The sequence below is a fragment of the Condylura cristata genome, unplaced genomic scaffold, assembly GCF_000260355.1.
Source record: "Condylura cristata isolate star-nosed mole 26May11 unplaced genomic scaffold, ConCri1.0 scaffold00028, whole genome shotgun sequence".
NCBI classification, from domain to species: Eukaryota; Metazoa; Chordata; class Mammalia; order Eulipotyphla; family Talpidae; genus Condylura; species Condylura cristata.
Window position 1 is genome coordinate 7,461,434 of NW_004567129.1, and position 17,624 is coordinate 7,479,057.

The window sequence follows — 17,624 nt, forward strand, 5'->3', positions numbered from 1 at the left end:
TCGGTGAGAGTCTGCAGTCTCACCTGGGGAATATCTCATTCATAGCTTCCTTGTTGGTTGGTAACAACATTCTCTACCTGTTGGGCTGTTGGGCTGAGGGCCTAAGTTCTCTGTTCTTGTCCTGTGGGCCTCCTCTCCCCCATGACTTTACTTCATAAAGAAGTTAGTAAAGAGGGTTTATTAGCAAGATGAAAGCCACAATCTTTGCAACCTCTCATAGGATTGTATATTCTTTACCTTATTTAGTTAGCTTGAAACAAGTCACTAAATCTAGTCCACAGAAAGGGGAGAGAGGGGGGCTATCTTAAGGCAGGGATCCTTGAGGGCCATATTAGAAGTCTGCCTACCACTTCCACAGGTGACGTTTTTCCCCTCTATATGCTCTCAGGGCATATGATATACCCTGAGATGGGTAATGTGTGTCAATTGGACTGTCAACGATACTAGTTTAAATGTCACTTTGAAGGTTTATTTTAGATTTGAAGGCCTATTTTAGATGATGTGAATCATCAGTCATCTTTAAGTAAAGCATGTAGCCTTCCGTAATGTAGCTGAGTCTTATGCAGTCATTTAAAGAACTTGGGAGATAAAAGATTGTGGTCCCCAAGAAAGAGGGAATTCTGCCTCCAAACCAACTTTAGACTCAAGCTGCAAGGTATAGGCCTGTTATACAAATTCTAAGCTTGCCAGCCTCCACAAGCACTTGAGCCAGTTCCTTAAAGTAAATATATCTAGCATTCCCTGGCTATTTACATACACACCTGTGTGTGTGTATATATATCTGCTATGTATATCAGCCCTGCTGATTGTTTTTCCTCTAGAGAACTGTGGCTAAGCCAAGGCCTAGTTTTATTGAATTGTTATTTACATGACAGTTGTTTTCCCCACAAGCCCTGTTTTTTTGTTAGTCTAGTACTATATCTGTCTAGTTCACTATCATGTTCCCTACTGTGTTCTCTCTGGCCAGTAGTGGATTTGACACTTAAAATGTACTCAACAAGTATTTGTAGAAGCCAGGCATCTATGTGTATGACCTATATTATTGACAGAAAATTTGAAATCCTATCAGTTAATTCTATCATAAGTCTTGCTTTATATTTGACATATTTCTGTTGGTATAGTTAGTTTCTCAAAAATCTTGAAGAAATGCAGTGATTAAACCATACCTCAGGAAATAGTTGACTCCCCCCCCACCCTGAAAGGTGGTATGTGTGTGAAAGACAGGTACTTCTGGTATATTGGGACAGTAGTTACTATCTTTACTTCTTTGAAAACCCAGAGTGTGAGAGTGGGTTCTCATTCCATAAATGGACTTAAATTTTATTTTGTAAGAGAGGAACATGAAAACCAACTGTATTAACTTGGGGGATGTAATTTGGTGAGAGCTGGCTCATTGACAGGTGGTTCTCCAGCTGTCCTGATGAATCAGCAAACTGCTAGATGACTCAGCACTTTCCTCCTGACAGGCACCATGAAGTGTGCCATGTCCCAAGCATAATATTTGTCTCATTTGCTACCTTTCAAGGCTCTCTCTGTTACAAGGGCTCATAATCTATGATGGGGTGAGAAAAGGGAAGTCCAAAAACCAGGCCTATTTTATCTCCCACTATACTTTGACACTGACACATGTAACATGCAGGGATCAGCCCAATGTGGGTTTTCAGGAGTGGCACTGCTCTCTAGGATGCAGAATGAGAAGCAAGGCAGGGTTGTTAGTGGCTTAGTTAGTGTGATAACATCAGCTGGAGAACACTTCCTGGGATCCATTCCCACTGATAAGGACTTATCAGTGCAGTTATTGATAGGAGATTTATCTGTGCCATCTGTGGCGCTGGAAACTAATGATTTGGGTCTGTGTTTCCTCCAAAAGTGAAATACTGAGAAGCACCTGTGAATGTGTCGGAAGTTCACTCTGATAACTTCTTGTACCCAAGCCAGTATTGCAAAATGTTTTTTTAGGGTGGTTTCTGGACTGCCGGCCTGGACAGAGAATGTGCAGGAACGGCACGTCCCAGAACCAGAAAAGGTGATCGCTTAGCACCAGTGATTCACATGGTTCTGATAGTTGGCAGGGTTTCCAGAAAGGTGGGGCCCGCAGTTTTAGCACAGAATGTGAATGTTTAGCCACGTGTATCTGTCCAAAGTTCTGTTTATGGCCTGGGAAAGTTTCTGAGGCAAGTCATCTCAACACAAGGACAGCTTCAGTGTCTCATGTAAACCTCCCATGGACTGAACAGATAAGGCACCTTTTGAATGATTGAAAGAGGAACCCCAAGGATGAGATTGAAGAAAATGGAAAGTAACATGTATTTATGATATTCAACAAGGTACTCACTCAGCTTGTCAGGAGCCTGAGAGAACTGCATTAAGGGGACATGTGTGTATGTTTCAGGCTTCGACTTGGAATTTCTGATAATAAGGTCAGTGAAGTGAGGCACAGGACAAAGTACTGACACCAACGCCAGTATGCATGCAGCTCACTGAAAATAATAGAGGTCAGAGCTGTGCTAATTAATTTTGAAATATATATCTGTGTATTTGTGTGTGTATAATCATGACTATATAATACACACACACACACACACACACCATGTATTCATATTGTCATCTTGCCAACCAAGTATTAATTAGCCTTCCCCATTTTAGAGATAAGTAAACCAAGTCTCAAGAAAAGTTACTTTCTCAGGATTAAATACCTGGTAAGTAGTAAAACTGGAATTGAACCTAGTTATATCTGATGCCAAATTTCAAGCTCAGTCTTTCACACTACTGAGCTGTAAAATGTTCTAGAAACAAAAGCATTGCTTTCTTCATTGAGCTTGGATAAGTAGTCTCAATTTTTATTTCTGTCAAAAGTTTGCTTTTTATTTGACTATTCCATGAATAAGAAGCTCACTGCTTCTCAAGATAGTTCATCTTACTACAAAATAGAAGAAAATATTTTAAAATTCTTCAGATTATATGTATAACTTCCTTCTTTTACCCATCCTGCAGTGTCCTTCAGAAATATCTACAGATCATCTATTAAAAATGAGATATGCATACCATTAGGTATCATGGATCTGTTCTGTAACAAATGATCCTGACAAGAGTTCTGAAGCATGTTACTCTTAAAAACTTCTATACCAATGAATTGTCAAACTGGCCACTAGGCCACATCTGACTCCCCATTCTTTTGTCCTCTCTCTTTCGTATCTGGTTTTGTACAGGACTGGCTCATAACCATGAGTCAGTTTATTATTTTCTATGACTGCTGTTGAGCCACAGTGGGCATGACTGAACAATATTTATAGCTATTATCTGACCCACAAAATTAAAAAAAAATTACTAGTACAGAGAATTTGCTACTCTTGGGATGCCTGTAATGTATCCTACTTTGTAAAGCAAATGAAGGATTTCAGGTAAGGGTAGCAGTATAAACACATTTTTGTTTTAAAAGAATCACACCAACAGCTTCCAGTATTTCAGGAGGGAGAACAGGCTGGAGAGGGGCAGGCAAGGACACAGGATGACAGTAGAGACTTCGCATGACCTACTTGAGTATCAGCAGTACCTTGGAGCATGCTCTCCCAAGCTGTATGTTGGCAAGAAGTTCAGTTGGAATTAATGGGAAGAATGGTGAAGAATGAAAACTGGGCCACACAGAAATCTTCATGGAAGATGGTGAAATTGTAAAGAATCTTTATAAGATGACTGGAATGTGGATACCTAAGAAAAATTAAGTGGTTTCTTTCTCTCTCACCACATTCCAATTTAGGAAGTGGTCTAAAAGCCTAAGTCAGCAATAATTCTTCATAAAACCCTTGATTTGGTATTTCCTTTTCTTGGCAAAATAGCCAGTGTCATATCAGGGTTACACTTGCACATGGTTCAGCATTCTTTCTCCAGCCCATTGAATTTTGCTTTAGGAGTCTGCCATTTTGAGTGTTTCATATTAATCCATTTTCAGTAACAATTACAAATGGAATGTTTACTTTGCTTGATAACATTTATAATTTTTCTGGTTGGCTAATATTTGTTATTCGTTATTTAAAACCCATTATTAGGAAATGCTTGCAATGTTGAACTTCTGAGTATTTTGTTTTATTTTAAAGTGCAGTGTAGTTTATACAGTGGCCTGTGGGTACATGCATATGAGGGATGTGGATATACATATATGTGGTAGGAGAAGAGATTTTTTTCTGATAAATTTATAGGAATACAGGCCTTCGCTGGTGGCACAGCAGGTTAAAGCACAGCCCTAAGAAGCTGGAGCCACTTCCGCATGAGTTCAAACCCCGCCTGCTGGGGAGGTAATCCACATAGTGCAGGTACCCTCAGCAGTGTAATTCATCGGTCAGCCTGTTCTGCTCCCCAGTCTGTCTCTGGTGAATCCTCTCACCGCCCCTGTGCCTCTTGCCTGTACCCCAGTTCTGTATGTATAAATAAATATTAAAAAACATATATATATGTATATATATATATATGTGTGTGTGTGTATATATATATGTGTGTATATATATATATATATATATATATATATATATGAATACTAGTCTTAACTCAGTACCATCAATTTGAGCAAATAATTTATGACAGTAAATGCAATTAAGGACCCTTCTGAGATTTAGCTCTTTGTGTTGGGCTATGGGGGCATTTATAGCTTAAGAAAGTGAATCTGCCAGTGACACTTTGCTGCACTTGTTCTTCCCTATTGTCTAAGATAGCAAAGCCACTGTAATGATTTGGTCACATATTTTAAATGGATTGTCACATAGGATACATTAATGCCTTGGGCAAAGGAAATCTAGTCTGTGATATACACACCTCATGAATGATACATTTCAAGGTAAATGGGAGATACCTTACAGAATATTTTATTGATGTTCCACATGAAAAAAACTTTGGGTAAAGTCAGTATTCATGGCACAGCATCCAAAGGACACATCACCCAGGGAGGACAAGAAATCAAAAAAGTAGGGGTAGCAGATGAGACTCTTTGATGATGCTGTTGACCTGGCTGGGCTCCAGGGGGCTCCCTGTTGAACATGTCTATGTGTTGGAGTGGGCGGAGGCTGCTGAGAACCCCACTTGGCAGCCATGGTGAGAAAGGAAAAGAAGGTTGAGGAAGGCCACATTGGAAGGTACTCACTCTGTGTGAGAAAATGGTGACTGGAAATTGCTTTCGTCCTGACCAAAGGACGCACCAAAAGGCATTGGGCAAGTGTGACAGCTATGGCCAGGAAACATCTGGCTTTGTCAGGAAACGGATGGAATTTGAACATAGGCACATTTGTGGTGATGCTAGGGTGAGATCCAAGAATATGAAGACATTTCAACTTTAGGACAGGAGATAGAATTGAAAAAATAAGAAAAGAAAAATATCTAATAACCTGTGTTCTTTTTGTTCCCCATAATTTTTAGCAGACAGTCTTATTATTTTGTTTTACTTGGACAGGGTTTGCTTCAGGTATATTATAAATGCTGAGATAGACGACTCAAGAGATACATTTACAGGGAAAGGCCAAAGAAAGAAGCCAACCAAAGTCTTCTGGAAGAGCTATCTCAAACTTAGTTTTTCTGAAAAACTATTATCAGTGTCCTCCTGGGAAATGGCAGATTAGATGCCTAATTAACATATGGCCCTGTGGTTATACTCAATGGCTACTCTCCAGTAGGAAAGAAAACATCTTCTTGAAAATATTTTAAAGATTGCTGAGTCAGATACGAGACTTTAAAAAAGGATTAAACAATTCAAAGTCAGAGAAGGAAAATGGAGATTAGCGATGAGGTGATTTGGATGCTTTCAAGTGCATAGGAAGCAGTGAGATATCAGGGAGGAATCAGAGGCAATTTAATAAGCCAGGAGCCAGAAACCCCCATCTGGGGGCGGGGGGAGGTTGCATCTCCCACTAATTTGATTCATACCTACTTTAGCTCCCCAATATCTCTTTCCACCCCCTCAAAAAAAAAAGTCACACCTATATTAGACCTCATGCATTAGTGAAGGGTGCTAAGAGGTAGCTTGGGAAAGAATAAAGAAGTAATCTGAAAAGAAATTAAAGGTGGTTTATTTAGTTATTTTAAAGAGCATTACTAACTAAATTATTTGTCACACAAACATAACTTTTTGAAACTATAATTAACTTGCTGCAATTTTTAAAGATTTTTTTTGAAATCAAGAACTTTATATAAATTAAATGAAGTTGGTCTCTTCTCATAAGGCCTTTCACAGAAGTAGTCATTGGGATTTTCAGAAAAAGGTTTTAAATGTGCGCATATAGGAATATCTTGGTAGTTTTGCCTTTTGAAAGTTTCAGTTATGAATTTTTCCCAAGCTTGGGCACAGAAATTTCCAGAATGTAAACTGTTAGGTGAAAACAACCCCATTCACTAGTGGAGCCATGGAGTGAAATGTGGGAGGGGAAAATTCACTTGGCTAAATGGAGACATTAGAATAAGGATAGAAAAGGAGAGCAGAGGCAGAACCACTGCCAACTCTGCTCTCAGAGGAGGGGTCCAGGGACACAGGCCCAGGGCATTCTCACAGACTCGGCAGGGCTCCGGATCGTCATCTTGAGGGTGGGAACTGTTACTTGGAGGTGATGGAGGGTGTGATGGGTGAGAGCTAAATTGTGCTTACACTAAGAATAACCTTTTAATCATGAGCTCCTTGAGCATAGGCTTTCTCCATTTTAACCTAAGTCTTTATAACACCCAGACTCCATTCGCTGCCTGAAAGACAAAAAAAAAGTGCTCAGTAACTAATGGCTGACCTGTCTATCCCTTGCACGTAGTTCCCTAAATATGTTGATGTGGACATATATGGAATGAATATGAAGGGGAATGACCTTAATCTGTTGTGACCACTTTTATCCTTTGTTTCCTCTGTCATAAAGTAGAAATTGCACCCCTATTGGAAAGACACTTGTAAGACTGTGGTGAGAGTTAACTTGCATGGAAAAGTAGCTTTACTCAGACTCTCTCTATATCCCAACCCCTTCAGTTCAGGGTCTCTAGAAACGTCAGTATCTTCTGATGGGAAATCAGCTTGACTTGTGTGTGAAAAGTCAAATATGAGACATTGGGTGAGGTCCAGGTCACCCACAGTTAAGCCCATCTATCTGCCCATCCACCCCTCTTCAGTGAGGCTGCATCCTGTGGTAAGGTGGCCTGGGGGCTGGGGAGGATGCTTGGGAATAGGGGTGCCAAAGAGTCCAATAATTCTGTCAGGAGGTTGAGGAGATACAATGGAGCCTAGGGCACAGAGCCAGCAACAGACCTCTCTCAGGGCACCAGCTCTGATATCCTGATGCTTTTCCCTACCGGGTCCTGGGGTTGTCCCTTTTTTGTTTTTGATGGTCCATTAGTTTGTTGCTTTGTGAAGTTGGTCTTGGGTAGCCTGGTTCAGGCAGTGCTCTGCATGGGCTTGCTTTGACCTGACTTGCCTACTGTGAGATTTAAAATCTTGGCCCGGCCAGTCAGTCAGCACCGCCCAGTCTGGGCTCTTCAGGAGGCATTGCTGCTGAATGGCTAACCAGTCAGGATTTGGAATCAGGCTGCCCATGTGAACTTTCTGCTCCTCTACTTCTCAGTGGAGTGTCTAGGCATGCCTGTTCCTGACCAGTTTGAGTCTGAGATGGGGCATAATTCTGTATTCACATGCTATTCAGTTTTCCCTTTGCTTTCCTTCCCCTAAGGAGGCTTTAAAGTTTCACATTTGATTTCACTCTGGGCTCCTACACTGACTTGCTGAGAGACCGTGATGGCAGGTCGGGGGGTAATTTTTTTAAATCTCTCTCTCTTTTTCTTTTTCTTTTTAAAGTAGACTAAGATTACCTGTTGGAGTATAAAGAAGATGCAGTTTGTAAAACAGCTACCAGGGTTTCTGTCACATTGTGAGTTTTGTTCTCCTTGGGGACATCTTCTTTCCTGGATAACATGTGACTTGGTCATTTCCAAACTACTTTTTAACAAGAAGCACTGCATTCCACTTGTTCTCCCGCATGACCACATTCTTTCCTCTACCCAATTTCCCATGTGGTGCTTCTCATAATTTCACATTAATTCATCCATCTATCACTCACCCATCTATCCATGTACCACCCCCCCCACCTATCCCTCCATCCATCCACTAGCTGTATCCTTCCTAGATTAGAAGTTTAAATAGGCAGGCATTTTGTATTGTTTTTCTTTTTGCTTTATCTCCATCATTAGAAAAGTGTCTAGCACTTAGTAGAGACTCAAATATTGAATGACTTAATAAATGGTCATTCTTGTCATAACATGTTATTCTTTAAATTGGGACTTTGTGATAGAAATACAAGTAAGACTTAGTTCAGTTATTAAACTTAGTACTAATCTGAGAGCTGGCTTCTGTTAATGTCCATAATCTTAGAATAATTACATATATTTTCAGCATTGGGGTTAGAGGGATTATCAACACAAGGTAAACCAATCACCCACGTAGCTTTGGGACTAATGCACTCACTCCAGTTGCTGGATGCTTTGTCTTTTTGGGAACTGCCCTTGACTGATGAGAATTGCCTTGTCTGAGGTCATGACTCCTTCCTGAAGGCAGTTCACATCTAGTAATTCATAGCTATACAGACTGGCCAAACATCTCCATTCAGGATAACTCTTGAGGGCAATCCACATTCCTGAGAGGTTGGTTAAAGCCTCTGTTAATTCTTCATCCCAGCCCAACTTCTTCCTTTCTTCAGCCTCACATGTGTATCATTTTCCATAATCTGCTTCTCACTAACCTATGATAGCAAACTTCTGTTACTGTTTGTGGAACCTTACTCTTTGTGTGTGCATGTGCCTGGATTGACATCACACGGAAACCTGGTTATAGGACTTCTCAAAGGGAATGCCGCTTGCTAATGTGATGAATATTATGTCACTTACAGTTCCTAAGATGAGCTTATTTTGCTCACTCAACAAATACATGCTGAATTTCTGCTATTTACCCAGCACTGTGATAGACTTTGCTAAATGGAGAAGTTTGCTCTACCTAAGTTCTTTTATCATGAATTGCTTTGTTCTGTGGTGGAAAAGGCTGTCTTCAATTCCATCCCTTGGGTTGAGCCAACTCCCTTCTTCACTGTGATCCAAGTTAAAAATACATCATCTTTTCACTAAGTATAATTGTTTATTCCATACTGTCTCTCATATAAACTTCTCAAATCTGCTCTAGAATATTCTTTTGTCTGAATATATGCATGTACCATCATAGTTAAGAACAACTTGGGTTACTTTGCATCTTTTTCTTTTTACTTAATGTTTATTGGAAACTTATTCATGTTCCTTCATACAAGTTACCTCATTCTGTTATAAGACTTAGTAGCAAAGTGGCATCATTTTCATTCATCCATCAACTTACTTAACCCATAAATATGTATCAGGTGTTTCCAAGCTGTCTTCTCAGCTATGAACAAGAACAATGATGCCTGTAATTTCAAGGAGATACGGTTCTAGTTGGAAATCAGAAAATAAACCAGAATGCAAGTAGAAGGATGTTACTTTCTCAGAGAGGAAGAAATGGGTGACAGTAAGAAGTGATGCAGAACAAAACAGAAATAGCTGATTAGAGAAGGTCTTTCTCAGTGATATTAGGCTCAAGTCCAGGAACTTGTAACAGGTCACGGACAGAAGCCATGATGGCGTGCACTGTAAGGAGAGACTAGTGCAAGGACCTGTGATCTGCAGCTTCTCCAAGGGATGAACCACACAGACACTTGAGGTCAGAGAGTCTAAATGTGTATTGAGTGGGCTGGGTCTTAAAATATAGCCTAGCCGCGGACAGGAACATTTCATGGGATTTCCTACCTTTGGGGTTTAACTCGCAAGAAACACTTTGAAATTCATTATTTAAAATAAAAAATGTTTACTATGTAGATGAGGTAAAAGAATACACAAAACTGACAAAATATCTGCTCTCTCTGAACTCATGGCCTGAGTAGACAGTATTTTTTTCTTCCAGTTTCACTAATTTGTTGGCTTTTTACATAAGTGTAATTTGGGGAGTACAGATTCACACCTTCCTCTATGCACAAGCTTCACTTATCCCCACCAAGTACCAGGGCCAGTACCCACTGATTCTCTTTCCCATATTTCCTCCTCCCACCCCCAATGCCCTCTGATAACCAGCACAATTTTTAGAGTCTAAGAATTATTCTTTTTTTGCCAGTTTGTTTCCTGTGGTTATTTATATTCTATATATGAGTGAAACTATCCAGTAATTGTCTTTCACTTTCTAACTTATTTCATATAGCATAAGCAACTCAAAATTTATCCCTCTTGTCCCCAAAGGCACTATTTCACCTTTTTAAATAACTGAATCATATTCCATTGAGTACATATTCCACAGTTTCTTTATCTAGTCATCTGTTGATAGGCATTTAGATTGGGTCCATGACTTGCTGATTGTGAAGTATCTGCTATAAACGTTGGTGTTTATAAATCTTTCATATCACTGTTTTTGTTTATGGGCAAATACCTAGCAGTGATTATATGTTTCCACTTAGGCTAGGGGGTATCTTTATACCATTTTCTATAGAGGCTGCACTAAGTCACATTTCCACCAATAGTGGGTAAGCATTCCTTTTCTTCTATAACCTCACCAACATTTGTTTCCAGTCTTCTTTTGTATAGACAATTTTTACAGGGGTAAGGGAGATGTCTCATTATAGTTTGATTTTCAGTTCACTTTTTTTTTAAAATATTTATTTATTTGTACAGAACTGGGGTACAGGCCAGAGATGTGGAGGGTGAGAGGATTCACCAGAGACAGAGTGGGGAGCAGAACAGGCAGATCGACGAAGCACACTGCTGAGGGGAGCAGTGGGTGGGTCAGGAGAGGTCTGCCACACCATGTGGTCACCTCCAGGGCAGGCGGGAATCGAACTCATGCGGAAGTGGCTTTAGCTTCTCAATGCAGTGCTTTAACCCGCTGCGCCACCAGGGAGGGCCCTTCAGTTCACTTTTAATAAGTGGTATTGAAGAATTTTTCATGCACCTGGTGGTCATCTGAATATCATCTTTGGAGAAGTATTTATGTAGGTCTTTTGCCCATTTCTTGATAGGATTTTTTTGGTCGTTATTGAATCGTATGTTCTTTTTATATACCCTCTCTGTCCTTAGGCTGCTTAGGGAGACTTTTCCTTCATTGTATGGTCATGACTCCTTTGTCAAGTAATGAATGTCCCTGTTTGGGTTTATTTCTGAGTTATTTATTTCTCCCCATGGGTATCTATTTCCATTTTTATTCCAGTACCATATGACTGATTATAACACTGTATGGCATAGTTTGATGTCAGGTAGTGTAACGCTGCCGTTTTCCCTTTTTTCTCTCATAACTGTTTTGGCTATTTAGAATCTTTTTTGACTTCATACAAATGTCATCATTTTTGTTTTGTTTCCTTGAAAAGTGTCACTGGAATTTTTTATAGATGTTGCATTGAATCTTTGAATTGCTTTAAGTAATATGGCCATTTGAACAGTGTTTAGTATCTGGGCCCTCATGGGTGGAACAGCGGTTAAAGCACAGCACTGTGAATCTAGCGAGAGCCGCTTCACCACAAGTTTGATCCCCAGCCAGGGAAGTGACCCACCTGGCACATTAGACCTCTCCTGTCTTGCCAGCTGCTCCCTTCACCTGTGTACTTCTATATACCTAACTATTCTGCTCCCTACTCTGTCTCTGAATCCTCTCATGACCCCCAGAACTTCTGGCCTGTACTCCAGTTATATGTGCATAAATAAATAAACCTTAAAATGGTTAGCCTTCCAGTCAGTGAACACAGTATATTTTTCCACTTTTTCGCGTCTTTTATTTTCATTGATGATATCTTATAGTTTTAATGTATAAGTTTATAAACATTTTTTTGTTGTTGAATTTGTAACTATTTATTTCAGAGGAAATAGTATCTTAAAAACACTTTAACTACCTCAATAAATATTTGACACTTAATGCTTTTTGCATATTGCATCCGCAGAACATAACAGACTCTGGACAGATTTCTATTTTCCTCTAAGACAGGTAGTAAGTTGATTACCAATAAAATAATGTCACCTTCATTGGTCTTCGGCTTTACTTAAACCATGTGCCTAAGTTAACTAATAGCCGTTACACAGTGTTTATTAAATGTTGTCACTGGAAGTTCCTGCTCACATCATAGTGTAAGTCTGAAATAAAAGGTTTTTCTTCCCTACTTGAGTCCTAGAAAAATGGCTTCTTTGATGTCAATGACCACTTACTACTCACAAATTCTCATTTAACTCAGTAGGTTATTCAGTCCCTGTCCGGTGCATAGGGTTTTCTTTTCCCATTAAACATTAGCTCTTGGTATGTAACCAATGAAAAGGGGTTTATCAATCCTCCCCCCCAGCATTTTTGTTTAGTGACATCTTTGATTGGAATAGCTTGGTGTCCCCACCTTCCCAGATTGTGCTGGATAAATTTATGTGGACAATAACAGATAAGGTGGAAAGAATGAGGTTTATACACAGAGTGTACTGAGTTTGAAATCTCTTTGTTTTGGCTGTACATGTAGCCTTAGGCAGAGTTCAATTGTATCTGAGCCTCAATGTCTTGGTTTATAGGTGGGTTTCTGGATCAGGATAAGGGGAAGATGAGCAAGACACTTTTTAAATTGTCTTTATTTTTTATTTATATCTTTTACATCATTATGTATTATTCATAAAATTTGTACCACCAGTTCACCCATGAGCCATCACCACAGTCCTTTGTGCTTTTCTCTCCCATTTTGATACATTTTTCTTCCCCCTCCTTTGCAAAATGTTTATTTTTGGTTGCCTGCTAGTTTTTATTATTGTTGTTGTTGTTGTTATCTTCCCCCTGATTCCTTATTTGGTTCTCCTGCATACTTCTTATAAGTGAAATCATTTAATATTTTTCTTTTTCCTTCTGGCTTATTTCACTGAAGCAGAATCCCTTCTAGCTCCATCTGTGCTGCTGCCAATGGCAAGAGCTTATCTTTTTTAATCGCTGAGTAGTATTCCATTGTGAGTAGTATTCCATCTTGATCCAGAAGAAAACCCTGTGCCCTGGACAGAGAGCTGTATGACCTATTGAATTAAGTGAGAATTTGTGAGTCAAGTGGTCATTGACATCATCTATTCTATTTATGTTGTTTTCCATATCTTACCTATTGTAAATGGTGCTGCAATAAACGTAGGGATGCAGCTGTCTTTTTTACATTAATGTATATGTACACTTTGGGTAGATCCCTAGGAGTGGAATTGCTGGGTTAGATCATAGATCCATTTTTAATAGTTTGAGAAACCTCCAGTGGTGAGACAAGTTTGCATTCCCACCAGCAGTGTGGCAAAGTACTTTTGTCACCACATCCTTGACAACATTTGTTATCTGCTTTTTTAAATGTGTGTCATTCAAGGTAAAGCATTTGATTTAAAGCATACCAAAATATTAAGTCAGCAACATAAAATTTCAGTGACTTTTTAATAAAATTCCAAGTTAATGTGGAATATCCATGGTGAAAAAAAATATCAAATTTTAAATAAAGACAGAATCTTACAGAATTAGGGTCAGAATGATAATAAGTTTGAGTTGTACAAATAGAGAACACCACCTTAAATTTGTTTCCCTTACTCACATTTTAAATCTATTACGAGGTGAAGAATTGAGGTAAAGAATTACTCAGTGACTTTTACCAGTTTCAGCTATTTCTCTGCCCCCCTTGCCATCTTTAACTTTGTAACCTGCCTGCTCCAGATGATGTAAGATGGGGCAGTCCAAAGTGAGCCTTCCTCTTTTGGAGTCCTTCTTTGCAATGTGCCACTCATCAACCTTCCTAGGTCTTAGAACTTTGGTCGAGCTGACTGAGAGATGCTTCTAAGTGCTTTTCTTTCCTATAGATCCTTCTCTCAATACATTGTTGGCAGCATATTTATTTACTCTTTGTAACAAAACCACTGCAGTCCTAGGCTGGGACAATCTCTGGCTCCATGAGGCTCACCCAGACATCGTCTAGATCTATGACTTGAAACTTTTCCCATCAACCTCCCTCCCTTGCATAAGTCAAGGCATCATGCACACTCATCACCTCAAGGCCTGTGCCAAATCCTTGCTTTATGTGAGCAATTTCAGATCCATTGGCCATTTGGGCAGGAGGCCTAATATTAACTCCTAAGTATCTTCTTGGCACCAGTTCCCCACCTCATGCTGTTGCCAACCTTCTCCTCCCCCAGAGTGTTCTCGATACTCAACCAGTGTGGAAGATGTGGGCTTTCTAAGCTTCTAAGAGTGACCTCGTGCTCCCTCCTAGTTTCACATCATTTCTAAACCTGCAGATTCCTTAATACAACCTCAAACCCAGTAAAGAGTTACAACCCCAACCTCGAGGTCCTGAGAAATGGAAAAGCCTCTCATTAAGAGAATGCCAGGCCCACATGATGGTATGTCAAGGGGGCATAACACTAAAGGATAAATTAGTAGTGAAATTGGGGGAAATAGGAGATAGATTGTGAGGTCCTTTACAATTAGAGGATACCTAAAAGTTACGAGAAAACCAAGAGAAAAGTCTTAAACTGGACATTTGAAACAAGCTTCTTTGCACTGGACAGACAGTTGAGGAATGTAGTGCATTAAATGAGAATTCCTGAATGCCAGTTGGTTGTTGGTAACTTCAGAGAAGCCATTTTTTTCCCTCTAAAATAGACTCAGGAGAGTTGGAGAGGAAAACCATTTTAGCACTATACTATAGTAGCTATAAAATTATTAATAAGTGATGTGTACAGTTGATTAGTAGGAATTAAGAATGTAGCTAAAATAAAAATAGAGACCAGTGAGCTCCTGCTGATGACATTTGTTTATTTTTACCTGAATCCAGGTTATTTCCATAGCACTTGGTTCCCCTTTTGCACACAGATGGATGACTTTTGCATCGTTTGCTTAATCTCTGTTGTCCAGAATTTGGCCACCATGTGTTTCTTTCTTTCTTTCTTTTTTTAAAGATTTATTTGTGCTTACAGAACTGGGGTACAGGCCAGAGGCTCAGGGGCAGTGAAAGGCTTCACCAGAGACAGAGTGTGGAGCAGAACAGGCAGATCGATGAAGTACACTGCTGAGGGGAGCAGCGGGTGGGTCAGGAGAGGTCTGTCATGCCATGTGGTCACCTCCAGGGCAGGCAGGAATCGAACTCATGCTGAAGTGGCTTTAGCTGCACCACCAGGGAGGGCCCACCATTCGTTTCTTAACCTCCTAAAGAAGGAATCTGCCACCTGGTACAGAGAGGTAGATAGGGGTGAGCATGGACTTCAGGGTAGATGTCTCTGCTTTCAAGGTTATATTAGCTGGGTAACTCTGTGCAGCAATCCTCTTCAGGCTTCTGAGTTTCAGTGTCCTCCAAAGGTGTGGTGAGGAAAATGTCTACCTCACCACTATTACTGCATCAGATGTTCCATTTTGCCTTTAAGAAATCCATTGATTCAGATGACAGCTATGGATTGAGAACCAGCAGTGACAAAGACACAGTCCTTGCCTCAGATACATTTAAAGAGAAGCAAGGAAGACAGATTAACAAACATTAGGAACAAGAGAGGTGGAGGCTGAAGGTGAGTGCGAGAGGAGGCCTAACAAGGTCCTGGTGAAGCTTGAGATGCGACTACAGGGGATTGAGTAGGAACATGCACAGGCAGAAAAGCAGATACAAACGCATCTTCTGTCTTCCTGCTGACACCCAGGGTGTGAACCACTGGGGTCTGCAACCCTTTTGATAATTTTTAATTTTAATCCTTGACCATTCTTTAGTGTTGTTTGGTTATCAGTTTATTTTCACCTGGTTCTGCTCCACTTCCTTCCTGCAGGTGAGTAATTTGGCAAGTGTCGCCCTTCTCAAAGGGTTGGCATCATGAAGCAAAGGCGAGCCATAGGACTCTGAGAGATGCCACAAGAGGATAACCTTAGGCCAGAGCAGGCATAGGCACAGGGATGGGGCCTTTACCTTCGGGACATTGTAAGTAACAGTGATTGTTTGGAGTCACACAGTTTCGAGACAGTAGATCTGGGAGGGGATACAATCCTTCAGATTTCCAGAGCTCACTTTGCTAGCCACAGTGTGAATTCTTTTCAACCCCACTGACAACAAAATCACCACAGAGGACACTTCTATTAGATATCAGCTGTTGCTCTGTTGCAGTTTATTGGTCCTCATGTCTGTATTTCGAGTAGATTATATGAGTGTGGGCTTCCACTAGTGATCTTCATGGGGGGGTGCCATATGGTGATTGATACACAAAGAATAATCTGATTGCATCACAGCTGTCTGAGGTTTTATCTTAGAAATACTGATTTATGAAGGTTGGTTAGAATCCTTAGTGAAGCCATCTGATACTTGGGCTTTTATTCTTATGCAGACTTTTGTTGACACTTTTGACTTCTGCACTTGCAGAAATCAAGATATCTGTCATTCAGGATAGCTGTTTCATTCTGGTTCAGTCTTGGAAGGTTGTATGACTCAAATTTTGTCCAGTTTGTTTACATATCATATCAATATTTACATTATATCTAGTAAAACATAGTCTCCATGTGTTGGAAGGGCCTGGGACCTTCATTTATAAATGAGTTTCTAAGTATTCTTATGCTTCGTCAAGATCGTCTCTATCATAGGGTGCTCAGATATGAAGGGTGGGGCAGGGCCTGGTGAAACCGTTCACCCCTTGTTTTTTCAGAATTCTGTGATAATCGCAAGACCCACTACAGATTCAGGCAGAGGAGGAAGAGAAGGATTCTTTGGATGGCACACAAAACCCAGAGCACATAAAAAAGGGACTGCCCGTATGTTTGGTGTGCCCCATGAGTCACAGCAGAGCCTGGAAATTGGTGTCTAATAGAAACTCACCAGTGTGTCCCAGTGAGAAAACCAGTGTTTGTTCTGGCTAGAAATTTTTGGCAACATGAAGATTTCAGTGGTGTCATTAAAAAGACCTAAGATAACAGCTCCCTTCTTCTCTTTCTGTGTACATGGTTATTTCTGCTAGTTTGACAATCCCCATGTTAGTCCTTACGAAGGAAAATGTCTACTGTGTGATAGTCATATCAGATCTACTTGAGTGGTTTTGACATAAATGATTTAAGGATTAGGTAATACCACCACTCCAGAAAAGACCATACAGAAATTGTGTGTGTTAGGGGAGCAGGGCAGAAGGGAAGGAGATAGAAATTGTGTCCACTTTAAGGACTGTACCATTAAAGGATATTTTACCATCTCATGTTAACAGGCTTGGATCCTAGGCTTTCTGGAGCATCAGCAACAGGAAATCAAGGGCTCGAGTTATAGTGAGGTGCTATGGGTTGGTTCTCAAGTTAGACTGACTGGGTTTGAGTGCTGGTGCCACCAGAAATCTCTTGACCTTGTGCAAATAGTGGGAATAAGAACCTTAACCTCAGAGGTTATGAGGATTAAATGAAAAAAAAAAATCTATCAATATAAAGAACCATTTAACCACAAATGCCAATCAATGTCAGATTCATAGTTGTCCTGGATAATGTAGTTGTTTTAAGTCAGTCATAGCAAGTCTTCCTAATAAGCCATCTAGCCATGTCAATAATGTCTTATAATGAACGCTTAAGAATCTCCCTGTGTCAGGGGAAGGTAGTT